At 40.3% G+C, this 17,447-nt stretch overlaps 1 protein-coding gene across 2 annotated transcripts in view; it reads left to right on the top strand.

Annotated features, from left to right (window-relative positions):
- Window positions 1-780: 780 nt before the first annotated feature.
- Ap1g1 (adaptor related protein complex 1 subunit gamma 1) overlaps window positions 781-17,447 on the top strand; it is an 86,365-nt gene continuing 69,698 nt past the window's right edge. For both annotated transcript variants that reach the window (XM_032888076.1, XM_032888077.1), the window contains exon 1: window positions 781-1,129. The gene's annotated coding sequence lies outside the window, so the exon portion shown is untranslated. The remainder of the gene's footprint in view (window positions 1,130-17,447) is intronic.

Here is a 17,447-nt window from a genome sequence, read left to right on the forward strand (position 1 = left end):
GCCTAAGGGAAAAGTTGCAACTTCCTGTTTATGACACTCAAGTCTGAAACTCAGGATTTGTGCTTAGTTCCTGGTCTGTGGTATTCAGTCTACTATTGTGTTTTATTCACATCCCGGCTGGCTTTGTTGCCAATCTATCGGAAAGATTTTATTCTAGGTAGGTCACCTTTCCTTTAAATGGGCCAAGATATCAAGGATCTCCAGGTTCACATGGAAAAGACTTCTGTCACAAGTTAGTAATTATTTATCACGCCAGGAACTGTCTAGTTAGACTTTCTTTGCTTCAGGTCATTAGTTCATTCAATCATAGATTGAAAGCCTATTCTGGAAGAGTTTTAGCTGTCTTTTGTCCAGATTCTTCTTTTCTCATGGGAGGAAACTGAATCGTTGGTGAGATTGACACACAAGGGGTGGTGCTGTGCTTGGATCCATTCTTCGGTTTCATCTTCTGTTTTTGCAAAAAAATTATGAAGATACCATAAAACCAAGGACTCCAAAACTACTCGGCATGCTGCTAAATTTGATCAGAAAAGCTAAGGATTCAAAGGTGATACGAACCACTTAAGAATTCTTTTGGAAGCACTAGCTACATGCCCTCTCTGTCTTCCTGAGCTACCTTGCTGAGCTCCGCCCCCTCAGGTGACCCCACTGTTTCCCGGCTACACCACTTCCCCAACCCCGCCACCAAGCGGAACCAAAGTGCGTTGACTCTGGAGTAGGGCCGGACCTTTCTAGCTCAGACTCCTCGCAGCGGTGACTCGGCAGCCGCGTCTAGCGTCATCAGTGACAGCCCCGACCCTTGCTACGCTTTGCGTCGCTCTGCCAGGCGCAGTCGCCTCCTCCTCGGCAAATAGTCCTCAGCAGGGTCCGAGTACTCGGGTCATCCGAGGTGGGAAAGAGCACAGGTTGCAGTTGGAGGGACGCGGAGTGGACGAGGAGAGGGAGCGGAGGAGCGACGTCTTCTCGAGAAGCGCGAGAAGTGAGTTAGAAACTCCCTCCTCGCCTGGGATCCCTCCGCCTGCAGTAGCGGTGGTGAGGCCGAGGGAGCCGCCATTTTGGATGTTCGGTTCCTGCTGCCACTGCTGCCGCCGCCCCCGAAGCTGCTGGTTTCATTCGAGGTTTCGGGCCGGTGAGTGTCACTCGCGGCACTGAGAGCAGGTTGTGTCTTTGGCTCCACTGCAGCTGCGAGCGTTTGACTGGAAACCTCCTGTCAGTCCCAGGGGTCCGGACTCAGCCTGTGGAGGGTGAGGAGGACCCAGGTTGGGTCAGGAGGGACCGGGGAGCCCCGGGCTTGCTCGGACTTCCTGAGGGCCGACCCTCGGAAGCTTCAGAACCGGAGCTCCGGTGCGCCGTGGCTTTCCCTACCTTGGGGTTGTCTGGCCGGTGCAGGCCTCCTTGAACCCATTGACTTTATCGAGCTGCTATCCTCCTTTGAAAGCTGGTTCAGGGAGCCTAGGATTTAGCGGGGCGGGCCCCACCCCCGCGTGTCCTCTCTGAGCCACGTATCAGCGTTCTTGTGTCGGGGACTCGGGTCAGATCTGAGAACTCTGAGCATTTCCCACGCAGGGGTAAAGCTGCCTGTCCCTGCAGTGCCGTCCACTCAGAGCCGGACATCGGCCTCGCCTCCCTTTAACCTTCCAACTAACTTCTCTTTCAAACATTTTCGCCTTTTTTTTCCTTTTTTCTTTTCTTCTTCTTTCTCTTTTCCTTTTTAAGAACTCACCTGCGACCGCGCTGTTCACTCTCCTCTCCAACTCTCGGTTCTGCGGACGTCAGTTTCTAGGAATTCTCAGGATCTTCCTCATTGCCTGGAACTGTCGGTTATGCTTCCCAGTTAGGGGGCTTGGTGCTGGAGAGCCGTCGAACCACTTAGGGTTTAAAGCGGGCCAAGCGGCTTTGGGTGGGAAGGAGCTGTCAAAAATACTTTCTGGATTTCCTTTCTGTTCTGAAAGCTGAGTTTGGGGCACTTACTGATACTTTTTTCTTTTGGTGTTATATATGCTTGAGCATGGAAGGCTGCCCTTGGAGAATAATAACCTGACGTAGGTAGAAAGGAAAATAACTTTTTTAGTTCCTATAGGGATTAACAGAAGAGCGAGCTGAATGGTCTCTTAGTGACCGCACCCCTCAGGTGTTTGTATAGTAATGATCTTTGCTGACTTCCTATGTTGACTTTTCTCAGTGTAGCTAGGTTTTAAGCATCCATTTCCACCGTTGCCCGTAGTATTTGCCAGACTATAAACTTTTTTTTTTTTTTTTTTTTTTTGTTCTTTTTTTTCCGGAGCTGGGACCAACCCAGGGCCTTTGCGCTCAGGCAAGCGCCTACCACTGAGCTAAATCCCAACCCCTGACTATAAACTTTTAAGGTTCAATTTGAAACTCTGATCCTAAGTAATGATAGCTTCATTAATTCTGTTAAAGTCTGTTTGCAGTCCAGTATGCTTGAATAAAGAACATTTCACAATAATTCACTGGTTATTTCCCACATTTCAAGTTAGGTGAGTGTGGTTGAATCACCCCCGTTTTATCTCACCCTAGGTTTTTCATCTGCAAAAGAGAAACAACTTCTTTGAGATCATGAGTGACCGGAAACCTAAGTTTATAACGTGAACCAAGTTAAATCTCTCAATACTTGTAAAGTTTATATTGATGCAGTATTTAACATTTTTGGAAGACATATTTATTTTTTTATGTTTGAGTGTCTTGCTGGCGTACATAGTATGTGCATCACGGGCATGCTCAGTTCCAGTGGAGGTCTTTTGGATCCCCTGGAAATGGGATTCTAGGCAGTTGTGAGCTGCCCTGTGAGTTCTGGGAACTGAATCCATGTCTTCTCTAAAAGCAGTCAATGCTTTTAACCGTTGAGCCATCTCTCCAGCCCTGTGATGCTTTCTTTATTCTTACTAAGCTTTTGAAATGTCTTTACATTTCAAAGGTAAGTTCTTTACATTTAAAGGTAAGTTCTTTACAGGCCACACAGTGACACAGAGGACAGTATTTTCAGTGTAGATATTCTGTGCTCTTGTTATTTGTTTTTAGCAGCTCCTTCAGAACTAGGTTAATTCTTGTTAGACACGAGTTCTGTGAGTGTGCTGCTCCGAAGTTGTGCAGTTTTCTTTTGCTTTAAGAACTCAGCATGTGTCACCTTGTTTGTTATTGCTGAAATTTTCAGTTTTGGAGTTCAGTTTTTGAACAAGTATTGAGAAGGCTATCATAGTTATTTAACTCAGTTCATGGTATGGTTTAACGTACTGGGATTTAAATGTCATTCATTCTTAGATGGTTTACAGTTTACCTTGAGAAAGTATCCTTTTGTTAAACAAATTATTAGCAAAGTGCTGTTTCCTGTACCCTTGAGCAGCACGTATATGAATGTCTACTTTGTCTCTTGGCTGTTGAGAATTGCATTGGAAGTTAACATTTGTGTTTAGTAAACTTCCATTTATTTTCTTCCTTCTTCCCTACCCTCTTTTCCCCTCCCTTTTTTTGAAACATGGTTTTGCTAAATTGCTCAGGCTGGCCTTAATTTGCGACCCTCCTACCTTTCCTGAGTAGCTGAGATTAACAGGCCTCTGCCAGCAGTGCTGGCCCAGCTTTGGTTTCTGAGACAGTCTTCCTATGTAGCTCAGGTTGGCGGGACTTGTATACTTCTCTTCTCCTCCCAGTGCTGGGGCTGCAGGCATACACTGCTCCGAGGATGTGTGTCCAGCTCCACTCATTTGCTTTGGTAAAGGTAAATGTTTGATTCAGTCTGTTTTGCTGACAGCAACTATATAATCTAAGGGTGAATTTTAGGATAAAGCTGTAAAATATAGAGGTTTCCATTAATGTCTTGCTGATATTTAACCCAGGCTTATTTTTAAAAAGTCAGGTAGTGGGATGTAGCTTCATGGTAGAGTGCTAGCCTAGCATACTTAAAGCTGTAGGTTCTGTCCTACCCTACCTCCTACCTTACCTCCTAAAAAAACTAAACAATATACAAAGCAGATAAAAACCCAAATAGTTTAAATGAATCATTAAAAAATCCTTTTGTAGGCATAAAAGGTTAAATGAGTTCTTTCAAAAGTTATTTTTAATTTGAAAAGTTGAATTGGAATCTGCATATCAAGACAGATTTCAAATGTTTAATCCCTTTTTGCATTTGATAGAGACTTACATTTTTGTATATATAATGGGACATAACTGATTAAACATTGAAAACTCTTAGATTTAGCTGAGGAGAATGTAAAAATAAAACCTTAATGGAGAGATGAGTGGTTAAGAGCACTCACAGCTCTTCAGAAGATCAAGGTTTAGTTTGGTTCCCAGCACCCACATGGGGTCTTGTAGTTGTCTGTGACTCCAGTTTCAGGATCTGACTTTGCCTCTAGGGAGCTCCAGGTGTGTGTTGGTCTAAACAAATCAACCAATCTACCTACCTACCTATCTATCTAATCTACGTATCTGCCTTATCTGGTCTACCGATCTACCTATCTATCTAGTCTACTTATCTATCTTATCTGGTCTACTGATCTACCTACCTACCTATCTAATCTACGTATCTGCCTTATCTGGTCTACCGATCTGTCTCTCTGTCTATCCATCTATCCATCTATTATCCATCCATCTGTCCATCCATCTGTTTATGTTAGGTGCTTGCATCTTAATTCTATTCATTTCTTTCTTTCTTTGTTTTAAGGCAGGATTTCTCTAGGTAGCCCTCTTTCTGTCCTGGACACAGTATGTGGACCACACTGGCCTGGAACTCAAGAGTTCTCACTGCCTAAGCCTTCTTCCTAGGATCAAAGTATGTGCAACCACACCTGACCTGCATTTTAATCTTAATGCTGTATGACTTGTTTTCAGGCCTTGATTTTAGGCTTTTAAAAAATCTCCATTACTTTTATCTCTTATTTATCACTTTATATTTTGAAATTTTATAAATTCTGTGAATGTATTTGTGAGTGCATGCATATTTATGCTGTGGAGAGTATGGAGGTCAGAAGACAACTTAAATTTAAACCAAAATTGTATTTTATTTGTATTGGTGTTTTGCATGTGTGATGTCTGGGCATCATATGTATCCTTGGTGCCTATGAAGGCCATAAGTTAGAGTTACACAGACAGTTGTGAGTCCCCATGTGAGTGGTGGGAATCAAGCCAGGGTCTTCTGCAAGAGCAGTCAGTGCTCTTAACTTCTGAGCATCTCCAGTCTCCAGAGGGCAACTTGAGGGTTCTTGCCTACTACCATGTTGGGGCAGTCTCTTCTTTCTCTGCCTTCCATCTTGGAATTACAAATGAGCTAAATATGCTTTGTGCACAGGTTCTGAAGAGTGGACTCAAATCACCTTGCTTGGCAAATGCTTTTAATTGCTGAGATACTCTCTGGTCCTTTTATTTATTTTTAATAATTGATTTTTATTTTATGTTTATTATTATTTTGCCTGCACGTATGTCTGTTTGAGGATGTCAGAAGTCTTAGAACTGGAGTTAGAGCAGTTATGAGCTGCCATGTGGGTGCTGGGAATTGAACTCTTGTCCTCTGAAGGAATTATATTGCTCTTAACTGCTCACACTTCTACAGCAGCCTTTTATTTGTTTTTGAAACAAGGTTTTACTGTGTGGTCTCAAGGTGGCTTTAAACCCATGAACTTTCTGTTTCAGCCTCTCTAGACCTTGGATTACAGGCCTTTGCTTTCGGGCTCTGTTTTCCTCAGTTTCTTAGGGAGGGTATTTAAAGTAGCAAGCAATTTTAGAATCAAGAGACCACGTAAAGCTGGGCATGGTAGTTTTTGCCTGTAATGTAGCATACAGGAAGCAGAGGTATGAAGATCATTGCAAATTTTAGGCCAGCCTGATCTGCATAGGAAATCCAATGCCTGCTAGGGTAAGCTTCATAACTGGACTCCATATAACCATAACAACAGCCGCAGCAGAAGGAAGATATACAGGGTTATATAAATTCATATTTCTTGGCTTGTATGCTTTGAAAATTTGTTCTTAGAATTTTTTCCAGAATAGGTAGGTAGGGGTGTGTGTGTGTGTGTGTGTGTGTGTGTGTGTGTGTGTGTGTGTGTAGAAAATTTCATTTCAATGAGGGCAGGGAAGAGAAAAGTGAAAAAAGGAATATCATTTCTCCTTGAAAATATATGCAAGCTCCTTTTTTGTCTCTAAAGGAATAATACAAAATACTTAGTTTGGCATGAATTTTAGTTACTAGGAATATGAAAGTTTGAAAGGGTTAGAGATGAGGAAAACAACAATCCACTCGTCAAAGTTGTTGAATCAGCATTAGCTAGCATTTTAATATCAAAGATTAGGGTGAGATGATTGACAGGAAAAATGCTTTTTCACTAAGTTCTCGGAAGTTTAGCCCTTTAAAATCTGCTTATTGAAACCATTGGGAAATAAAGTCAACACATTAAAAGCATTGTCATAGAAGAGTAGTTAAGAAGAAAAAAAATTTTTTAAGATGAAAATATATGAGATCTTTGTACTTTGTGAATAATTAAACACATTTTAGAGGCAATAATTTTTTTCTCCCCTTTTCTGTTGCTAGCACACCATGGCCATTTTGGCTTTAGGCAGTTGCTTTGCTAACTCCAGCTTGTTTGTTGTCCTTCCTTGTGTTCTTGCTTTACTGAGCTTCCCAAACATTCTAGCCTGTTCCACACTTGAGGTTAATATTACCAATTCCTGTACTAACAGACCTGAGGAAGATATGATCAGGGATCTTTGGAACTGTGAATTAACCTTGTTTTCTTTTCTTTATAAGCCTTTGGGTTAAGATTGCCACAGAAGAGGGCTTGGGGAGATGGCATGGTAGTTTAGATGATGTACTATTACTGTAGCAGAGGGCCCTGGTTTGTTTCCCTGTACCCACATGAGATGGTTCACAACCATCTGTAACTCTAGCTTAAGGGGATTTGAACACTCTTTTCTGGCCTCCATGGGCAACTGCACTCACATGTATATATCCCCATCAGATGTACACCTACAATTAAATATAAAAATCTTAAAAAAAAAGATGATCATAAAATAGGCTGGGTCTGGTAGCATATGCCTTTAAATCCAGTACCGGGGTTCCACAGAGAAACTCTGTCTTGAAAAACCAAAACCAGCCAAAGACTAGATGATCTGTACTATTTGGTTGTTAGAAGATTCCCAGTTGTGTTTTTACAGCTTAAAGTTAGCAAAGATATTTTTAAATTTTCACTGTTAAGAAATTTTAGTTTTGACCTGCCCGGGCTTGGTGATATATGCCTTTAATCTCAGCTCTAAAGAGGCAGATTCATCTCTGAGTTGGAGTTCTAGGACAGCCAGGGCTATATAGGAAACCCACCCCCCAAAAAATTCAGTTTAAAGCTTTTGGAAGATAAACTAGTATTTGATTTAATTACTTTTTTAAAAAGGTCTTCATACTATGCTTTGAAGTACTTGAAAATACCTTTAAAACATGAAAATACTGAATTGAGATGATTTGGAAAAACTAAAAATAAGTATACTGTATAGAGTTAATTGAATCTTTGTAAATATTAGGTTTTAGTATGATTAATGAGGGGCAAAACTTAGTTTTGAGAAGAAAGAACTTTTCCTGGGAGTATCAACATATCTTTGCTGTTTAAAAATCTTATTTGTGAATGTATATGGGCATAGGCAGAGCTCAGATGTTAGTTATTTCTGCTATTTGATTGTACCTTTTTTTTCACACTCTGAACTTTTTGCTGTTTCCTGGCACTATTTATCTATTTACTTGACAGTGTCTCACCATGTAGCTTTGGGGATCCTGGAACTGACTCTGTAGACCAGATTGGTCTTGAACTCACAGAAATATGCCTGCCTCTGCTTTCTAAGTGCTAGACTTAAAAGGATAGATAGGATACCATGGCAGGTCTTCATATTTATTTTTAATGTAATATCCAGCTATACTTGTAATGCTTTTCTTCTACCTGCCCCCCCCATAGGAATGCAACATTGCTCCAGGTAAGGGAGCAGGACAGATTTTTTAATTTTTTTAGTACATATTTTGAGCTTCTAGAAAACCAAAGTTCAGCTGGAGAGATGGCTCAGTGGTTTAAGAGCACTGACTGCTCTTCCAGAGGTCCTGAGTTCAAATCCCAGCAACCCCATGGTGGCTCACAACCATCTGTAATGGGATCTGATGCCCTCTTCTGGTGTGTCTGAAGACAGCTACAGTGTACTCATGTGCATAAAATTAATAAAATCTTTAAAAAAAAAAAAAAAAGAAAAGAAAACCAAAGTTCAAATTTGTGGCATACAGTGCAATGGCTAGCTCTTAGTGCTTGGTCTTCAGTGTGAATGCTGTAAGTGAAAATAATATAATTGTTCAGGTATTCTGACATAGAGTAATTGGTCTACTCTAGAGCAGCCAGGGTGGTGACTGTTGGTATCTGCTGCAGGTCTGTTATTTGTGGTAGGAAGAGTTGATGCCAGCAGAAAAGTTTGTCTTCAGGTATACAAAATAGCTTTTAACAACTGTAACACACTGAGAGAATAGGACATTTACAAACATAAAGTCAGAACACTCCCCTAGAGAATCATACATAGAAAATTACATTGAAATTGACAGTAAGAGTTTTTGTTTTTAGCTCAGTACCTTCTGTATTTTTTTGGAACCTTATAAATTGATTTCTGAGGCTGGCGAGGTTGCTCAGTGGGAGAGGTGCTTGCTGTACATGCATGGTGACCTGGGTTTGATCTGGTAACCTAACAACATGTAAAGGTAGGAGACCAAGCTGTCTTCTGATCTCCACATGGGCACCCTTCATTCCCAACATATGTCTTTTAAAAATTTCAAAACTATTTCTAATGTGTAGACACCAACAAAACAGAAAGCAAGTCATCTTATCTGTTTCTTTGACATGTTTGGGTATTTAGATGTTTAATTCTTAAGTTGACATTAACCACGACTCTTCCTGATTTATCCATCAGAAGCTTCAGGTGTCAGTAAAGAAATCTCACTGTCCGTCTTTCTTTTCAATATTTGTTATGTAATTCAATTTGTCAAGAAAACTAACAGACTTACCAGCAGTCTTAAAGTCTTTTTTCCCAACAGTGAATGTGTTGGTAGTTCATTGATAAGTTATTGACTCTCTTTCTTGTTTTGTCTGTTTTTAAGAACAGTGTCAAACTTTGTAGCCTTGACTGGCCTGGCCCTTGCTATGTAGACTAGGATGGCTTTGATCTTAGACTTGCCTGCCTCTGCCTTCTAAGTTTCAGCTCTATAAAATACTTTTATAATTCTGAGATTTTTTTTTTCATTTTTCATCTGTTTTTTGAAACAGGGTTTCACTGTAAATCTGGTTGGCCTGAGACTTATATGACTTAGCCATCCTCAAATTCACAACATGTTGGCGTTAAGGGTGTGTCCATTAAACCTAGTTTTATTTTTCGTCTTTTTAATCTATAAAAGAATATAATCTATTGTAATAAGTGAACAAAATTGAAAGGATTTTTAAAAAGCTGTTGATTTCCTTAAGATCTCCATGGTTACTGTCCAACTGTTCTTAGAAGATGGGCATCCTTCAGTGTTTCTGGGGTCTGTCTTTATACTTTAGTTTGTTTGTTTGTTTTTGTTTTTTGAGACAGGGTTTTTCTGTGTAGCCCTGGCTATCTTGGAACTTGTTCTGTAGACCAGACTGGCCTCAAACTCAGAGATCCAACTGCCTCTGCTGTCTCCTGAGTACTGGGACTAAAAATGTGCATCACTACCACCCAGCTGTTTCTGGGTTCTTATATACACTATGCTGATGTAAATCCAATATGTAGTTATTTTTACTAAAGAAAGATTAAACTGTAATACTCCATAAAACTTCCCATGTTAAAGTCAGTACATATTTTTCCAAAATGATCTTTTAAAGAGTTTCATTACAACTTGTAGCATAGATAGATCCTAGTTTGTTTGTTTGTTTGTTTTTCAATACAGCATTTCTCTATGTAGCTTTGGTTGTCCTGGAAAGCTCTGTAGAGCAGGCTAGCCTGAAACTCAGAGATAGGCTTGTCTCTGCGTCCTGACTGCTGGGGTTAAAGGTGTGTGCTACCACCACCAGGCTGGAGCCTAGCTTGACTATATTCCTGTAAGCATTTAGGTAATTTCCAAATTAAAAAAATATTTATTTTTGTGTATGAATGTTTTGCTTGTGTGTGTGCTGGTGTGTGTGTGTGTGTGTGTGTGTGTGTGTGTGTGTGTGTGTGTGTGTATGTGTATGTATGTGTATGTATGTATATAGGCATGCATGCATGCCTACATACCTACATGCCTGGTGCCTGGGAGGCCAGAGAGGGTGTTGGATTCTCGGAAGTGGAGTTTGAATGGTTATAAACTGCCATGATGTTCTGGAAACCAAACCCAGATCCTCTGCAAGAGTAGCAAGTGCCCTAACCACTGGGCCATCTCCAGCTCTTTCTTCATATTTTTGTCACTATAGACTGTGCTATAATAAATGTACTTATAGATGCTACCATATTTGCTGATTTTTTAAAATTCTGTAACTAGAACCTCAAACATGGGATTTTAGGTTCAACAGAAGTATATATTTTAGATTTTATTTTTTTTGGTTTTTTTTTTTTTTTTTTTTGGTTCTTTTTTTTTTTTTCGGAGCTGGGGACCGAACCCAGGGCCTTGCGCTTCCTAGGTAAGCGCCCTACCGCTGAGGTAAATCCCCAGCCCTAGATTTTATTAATTATGTGTTAGTGTATAGTGTTGTGCGTGTACCCATGGAGGCCATAAGAGTGTTAGATCCCCTGGAGTTGGATTACAGGTAGATGTTAAATTGCTGAACCTGGGCTCTGGGAGCTAAATATTGGGTCCTCTGAAAGAGCAACAAGTGCTCTTAAATACTGAGCCATCTGTTCTGCCCCCCATTTTTATTTTAATTTATTTCTATTGTCAAATTACTCTAAATAGGTTGCCATAATTTAGAACTGGTGAGGTGGCTCAACGGTAGAGATGCTTGCTGTACAAGTCTGTTAGTAGTGAGTTTTCTATAATGTCAGATATGTTTCAAAACACTAGATATGTAAAACATGACAAATGACATTAAAGTAATTGAGAAAAGAGTGGTTTATTTAGTCTTCGAATAACATGGAGTTAACAAATGGTGTGAGATTTGGGGGGATGTTTTTGTCAGAGAGAGTGTCTCACTCTGAGGCCTAGGCTAGCCCAAAATCCAGTGTGTAATTCTGGCTAGCTTTCCGTTTTTTCAGCCAACAGTATGTTGGGATTAGCCTCAGCTCCATGTCAGTGTAGTATGTGACTGACTTAGAAAGAGCCAGCTTGCCAGGACTAAAGACATCATTTTCCTCAATTGTGACGTCACTTAGGTTTTACATTTCTGTTCTATTGTTTTGTTTCTTTCCCTAGTATCTTTAGTTTGCTCCCTATTTTTAATTAGAGAGAGAGAGAGAGTGTGTGTGTGTGTGTGTGTGTGTGTGTAGATCAGAAGACAATTTGCAGGAATCTGTTTTTTCTTTTGTGAGTCCTAGGGACCTAGGGATTGACCTTAGATCATCATACTGGGCAGCAAGTGCTTGTATCTGCTGAGCCATCTACTGACCCTATTTTGTTGTCCTGAAATTTAAAAGACGTAATGACTTTGTGTAGACAGTTATTTTTTTCATTATTGGCTATGCTTAAGCATTTATGTTTATTGAAAGTAATTTGGAAAACTAAAATGTGGTGCTGTTCGAACCTGCATTACATTCATGTATTAATTTTGGAGGGTTGACATTTGTACATGGTGATAATTTTGCTTTTCTTTTTAAATAAATATTTCCTAATTTCATAATTTTCTTCGTACAGTTCCTTTGCCTTTCTTAGGTTTTACATTTATTCTAGTGTTTATTTCACCACTGTTGTTGTTTTCTGTCCCTTTCTAGTAAGTTAGTAATTAGAAATGGCTTAAGATTAATATTATGCTATATTTGTCTGAGGACAACTTTCTCTTGGCTATACAGATGTAACAACTTGGATTTATAAAAAATATGCTAAGGAAAATATACATTATTTTTATTTATTTATTTTGGCTTTTTGAGACAGGGTTTCTGAAGCCCTGGCTGTCCTGGAGTTACCCATGTAACTGGCCTGAAATTCAGAGGTTCACCTGATTATGTCTTCCATGTGCTGGAATTAGAGTATCACCATGCCTGGCTTGAAAATGTATTGTTAAATAACTTTAATATTTCTGCTTTCATCCTGTAGTCTATTCTCTTCTGTAAGTCTTGTGGGATGAATGAGATTGAGCGTTTATGATTTTACTTTATTCGTGGTTCCCCTTAACTTGTTTTGACTAACAAAGCAAATTCTAGGCCTGGAGTGGTGTCTGATACCTTTAATCCCAGCATTGTGGAGGCAGAGACTGGCAGATCTCCATGAGCTCATACAGTGAGACTTTGTCTTAAGAAGAGCAAAAAGGGAAATGGTACTTATGTTCACACCAGGCACAGTTAGAGATAGGTTTGGAGAATTGGATGAAATTTATTGTTTATTTTGTTAATAATAGTAGGGTGGGGAAGGTAAAAATTGCTTCTGAGTTTATTAGTGTAAAATTTGACACTTACCTGGTTTACATATTGCTGTTTACTTGTCCTTTGTTGCTGTTCGTGCATCTCAGTGCGCTCAGTGGTTTGTTGAATTCTTGCACTGTCGGGTCTGTTTTAATTTTCAGTTTCGTTGCATTTTTGGTATGAGTAAGTTAATCATAAGAAAGGATTGCTGTTGCACTTATGGGAGAATTGAACTTAAAGACCTTAGAGAAATGCCAATTGGCTGCCCTACACAGGCTATGGTGCTATTTTCTGTGTGGTTACATACTGTACTACCTACTTTTTTGTTTTAAAGAGCCAGAAATTCCATTTTAGTAGTTTACCTAGAGATGATTGAGGTCAGACTGACCAAGTGCAGAGTCAGAATTGTAGTAGTGTAGTTCACAGGGCTGTGTTCTTCATTTGAACTTGCATGTCTATTTCCTTGTGCCATGCCGTGTATGGAGGTTACTCTGTAAGACAAAGAACTTGAGACAGTGATTAATATTAGGAAGTTGTGTTTTGAGCCAGAAACTATAGCATATAAAGTTAGTCTTTAATGTTGTTGCATTGAATCATGTGAAACCTGATACATTAACTAATCCCATTCTTCAAATATATTTAAGCTCTTAGCAAAACGATAATCTTTATTTATATGTGTACAGGTGTTTTGCATGTATGTTATATATGCCATTTGCATGCCTGGTGTATGCAGAGGCAAGAAGAGGGAACCAGATCCCTGGGAACTGGAGTTACTGGGTCCTTGGGTCCGAATTTTTTTTTTTTTTGTAAAAATTTAGTTTTTATTTCTTTTTATGTGGAGGAGTGTATGTCTGTGTGAATGCATTCCACATGTATGTAGATTTCCAAGGAGGTTGGAAGAGGGTGCCTGATCCCCTGGAGTTAAGAATTAAGGCAGTTGTGAGCCACCTGATATGGGTACTAGGAACTGAACTCACTTCATTTAGAATAGCAGCAAGTGGTCTTTACCACTGAGCCATTCTCCAGTGCATGTTTGCTCGCTCGCTTGCTTGTTCTTTCGCTCGTTCGCTCATTCATTCATTCATTCATTCATTCATTCATTCATTCATTCATTGAGAGAGAGAGAGAGAGAGAGAGAGAGAGTGTGTGTGTGTGTGTGTGTGTGTGTGTTAGGGTGGTATACATGAGGAAGTCAGGAACTTTAGGGCCCAGGAATCAAACTCAGGTCTTTGGCTTAGCACCTTTTATTTGTTGAACTATCTCATTGATCAGTAATGTTCTGATACTAACCTTCCTTAACTCTGTAGACCTTAACTTTTATGAACATATTTCATATTGAGGAAGTAAGTGTTTATCCTTCTCATGTTCTCATCTCATTCCCCATTGCCTAAGAAAAGCACTAAGGCACTGGAAGATATTAGAAAGGAAAATTCTGATTTTTTTTCTTTTAAAGCCAGTGGCTCATCCAGACCAGGGCTTGCTTTGCACTTTTTTTTACTCTTTTTTTTATTTTTTTTTTTAATGTTTTTTTTTTTTTTTTTTTTTGGTTTTTTTTTTTTTTCGAGCTGAGGACCTAACTCAGGGCCTTGCGCTCCTAGGTAAGCGCCTACCACTGAGCTAAATCCCCAGCCCTCTTTTACTCTTTATTTTATTTGCCTGAATGTATGCATGTCTGTGTACCGTGTGTGTTTGGTGTCTGAGGAGGCCAACAGAAGACAATTGGTGAGACTGCAGTGGTAGATGATTACGAGCTGCCGTGTTAATATGAACTCATCATGTGCCCTTGGAAAGCAGTCATTGCTTCTAACCACCGAGCCGTTTCTCCATCCTCTGACTTTGAATTTCTAAGCTTCTGATCCTTCTGTCTGGGACATGCTTAAGCCCCATGCCTGGTTTGTATGGTGCTAGGGAATGAACTTGGGGCTTTGTTAATGTTAGGCAAGTGCTCTACCAGCTGAGCTCAATCCCCTCTCTCCCTTACTTTTTCCCCCCAGACAGGGTTTCTCTATGTAGACCTGGCTGTCCTGTTACTTGCTCTGTAGATCAGGCTGGCCTTGACTCAGAGATCTACCTGTCTCTGCCTCCCTAGTGCTGGGGTCAAAGGGATGTGCCACCACCAACTTGATCCCCATTCTTAAGTTTCCCCATCCTTGCTTCCTTTCTTTTAAAGATTAATTTTGTTCTTTGGCAGTTGCACAAATGTACATAGGACTTAGAGGCCACTCTCGATCGCCCTCTCCCGGGCCCACTTGTTTGACTGCCCTGCTTCAGTCAAAGTGCTATTAGTAAATGCATAATTTGTTATATGTATGAAATGAAAATCTGGCATCATGCAACATTAAAAGTATGGACCAGCTGGAGACTAGGAGAGGGAAATTATTGGGTGGTTGTGGTTTGTTTAGTTAATTTGGTCTCTAAGTTCTCAGCCACACTGTCCATGACTGGATATTATGTGATAATCAGTGGCAAAAGGAAGCTGCAGTTTCATTCCTTTACTCAAGTCTTTTTTTTTTTTTTTTTTAGCAAGAACTATTCAAGAAAAAAGGGGAATGATATTAATATTGAAAAGTTGGCTTTTAATTTAGATTTAAAAAAAAAAAAGACTTAAGAGTTCAAATGTCTGTAAGTTGAGGAGACAAATAACCTTTTAGCCGTAGGAGCTTCATCAGCCTTTGGTTTTGTGTTCTTGGCTTTTGGCTGTCAGTGGCTCAGACTTCTCAGCAGGTAGTGAGTTCTGTTGTGGGAAGAAAGTTATTTAGGCCAGGAATTAACTGAGTCCTGGCTGCCCTTTTTTGAAGCAGAACTGCCAGTATACCTTCACTTCATGTGCTTTGGAAGGACAAATACATATTCTTTAGATAAGACTTCTTTAGTATTCCAGATTCAATAAAAACAGTATTTATTGTGCACATACTCAGAGGTGAGGAAGAGATACGGGTGACCGAACAAGGACAGCCCTGGGGATCTTACCGGGGGTGAGTAAGGAAGTGAGCATTTCACAGCACACAAGCGTGATCCTGGCCTGAGAATGTTCTTAGTCCTGGTGGGGGCTCTTTATCCCATATATACTTGTATAGATTTTGGAAATTGACTGTTTTCTTCATTTGGGTGATAAATTTTAGAATCAAAACAGACAGTTGTTCAGCTTTTATTCCCCTGAGTGTTTATCAGTAATTTATTTTCTTTGAGATTTGTTTATTTTTATTTTATGTGTATGGGTGTTTTGCCTGCATGTATGTATGTGCCACTTGTATGCAGAAGAGGGCCTTAGATCCTCTGTAACTGGAGTTAGAGTTGTGAGCCTCTGTGTGGGAACTGAGCCTGGGTACTCTAGAAGAGCAAGCAGCACTGTGGTCATAGTTCTAATCACACTTCGAATATCTAAAATAACCTCATTTAGTTTAAGCCCACAACCCCAATTTCACTTAACTTTTGGCTATGGCATTTTCTAAATGGCTGGGCACAGCTTTGTATACTTGTAATTCCAGCACAAGGGCAGGAGGAATTTTAGTTCTAGTTTGGGTTGCAGAGTTTTCTAAAATGAATTCTACAGGTTGAAGATGTAGTCCTTGCCTAGCATGCACGGGACACTAGGTTTGATTTTCCAACACTGAACAAACCCGGTGGGGTTGGACATAGGAGAGTCAGGAGTTCAGCAAATTAAAGGTAGGCTTAGGACCTTAGAAAGACATTGAATGCTTTTTGCTAGCATACTAAATAGATAACTTCAATTTTCTCCCTTCTGAGTGTGTGTGTGCGCGTGCGTGCATGCATGTGTGCTAGAAGTGAGCGAGAGTCTTTAGATGTGTAGGCATAGCTTACTGTTCCCCCTTACTGTTTTGGGACGTGGTCTCTCACTGATCCTGGAATTCAATCTCTGTCTTTTTGCATAGTCTGGTGGCCAGGAAAACCCAGTTTTTCTGTCTTTGCCTCCTTCCCCAATCCTCAACGCTGGTGGTAGTCATGAGTATGCTACGTCTGGGGCTTGTCGGTGTTAAGATCGAAGTCTGGTTCTTATGGTAGCAAGCACAGCAAATGCTCTTACCTGGTGTCTTAGGGTTTCTTTGCTGAGATGAAGACACCATGACCAAAAAGCAAACTGGGGAGTAAAGGGTTTATTTGGCTTAGACTTACATATTGCTGTTCATCATAGAGGAAACCAGGACAGGAACTTAAAACTGGGCAGAATCTGGAGGCAGGTGCTGATGCAGACAGTGGAAGGGTGCTGCTTACTGGCTTGCTCAACTTGCTTTCTTACAGAACCCAGGACCACCAACCAACCCATGGATGGCACCACCCACAGTGGGCTGAAACCTCCCCCTCCCATTGATCACTAACTAAGAAAATGCCTTACAGCTGCCTTAAAGATGGAAGCATCTCCAGTTGTGTTCTCTCCTCTCGGATAACTCTACTGTGTGTGTCAAGTTCACACACAACTAGCCAGCTCAACGACCCCTTGTCAACTTAGCACACACACACACCACTGTAAGCCACACCTTTCCTTTCTTATTCATCCCCAAGAGCTCACATTAACAATACAAACCTGGGCTGGGGAGAGATGGCTCAGTGGTTAAGAGTACTGGCTGCTCTTCCAGAGGACTCAGCTCAATTCCCAGTGACTACATGGGAGCTCACAACTGTCTGTAACTCCAATCCCAGGAGATCTAGCAGCCCCACACAGACATAGATGCAGGCAAGACACCAATGTACATAAAATAAGAAGAAATAAATCTTAAAAAAATAACTTTTTAAAAAACGTTTTAATAAAAGTCCCAATCTTTACAAATTTAATTATATTAAAATTTTAGTCTCAAAATATCTAATCTCTCAAAAAATCCAAAATATTTTAAAAGTTGAAAGTCTTTTAGCTATGGGCTCCTGTAAAATAAAAACAAAAAGTTAAACACCTTCTTCAGAGGGAAGAACCAGGGCACAGTCATAAC

This window comes from Rattus rattus, chromosome 17 (assembly GCF_011064425.1).
Source record: "Rattus rattus isolate New Zealand chromosome 17, Rrattus_CSIRO_v1, whole genome shotgun sequence".
In the NCBI taxonomy this organism is placed as follows: domain Eukaryota; kingdom Metazoa; phylum Chordata; class Mammalia; order Rodentia; family Muridae; genus Rattus; species Rattus rattus.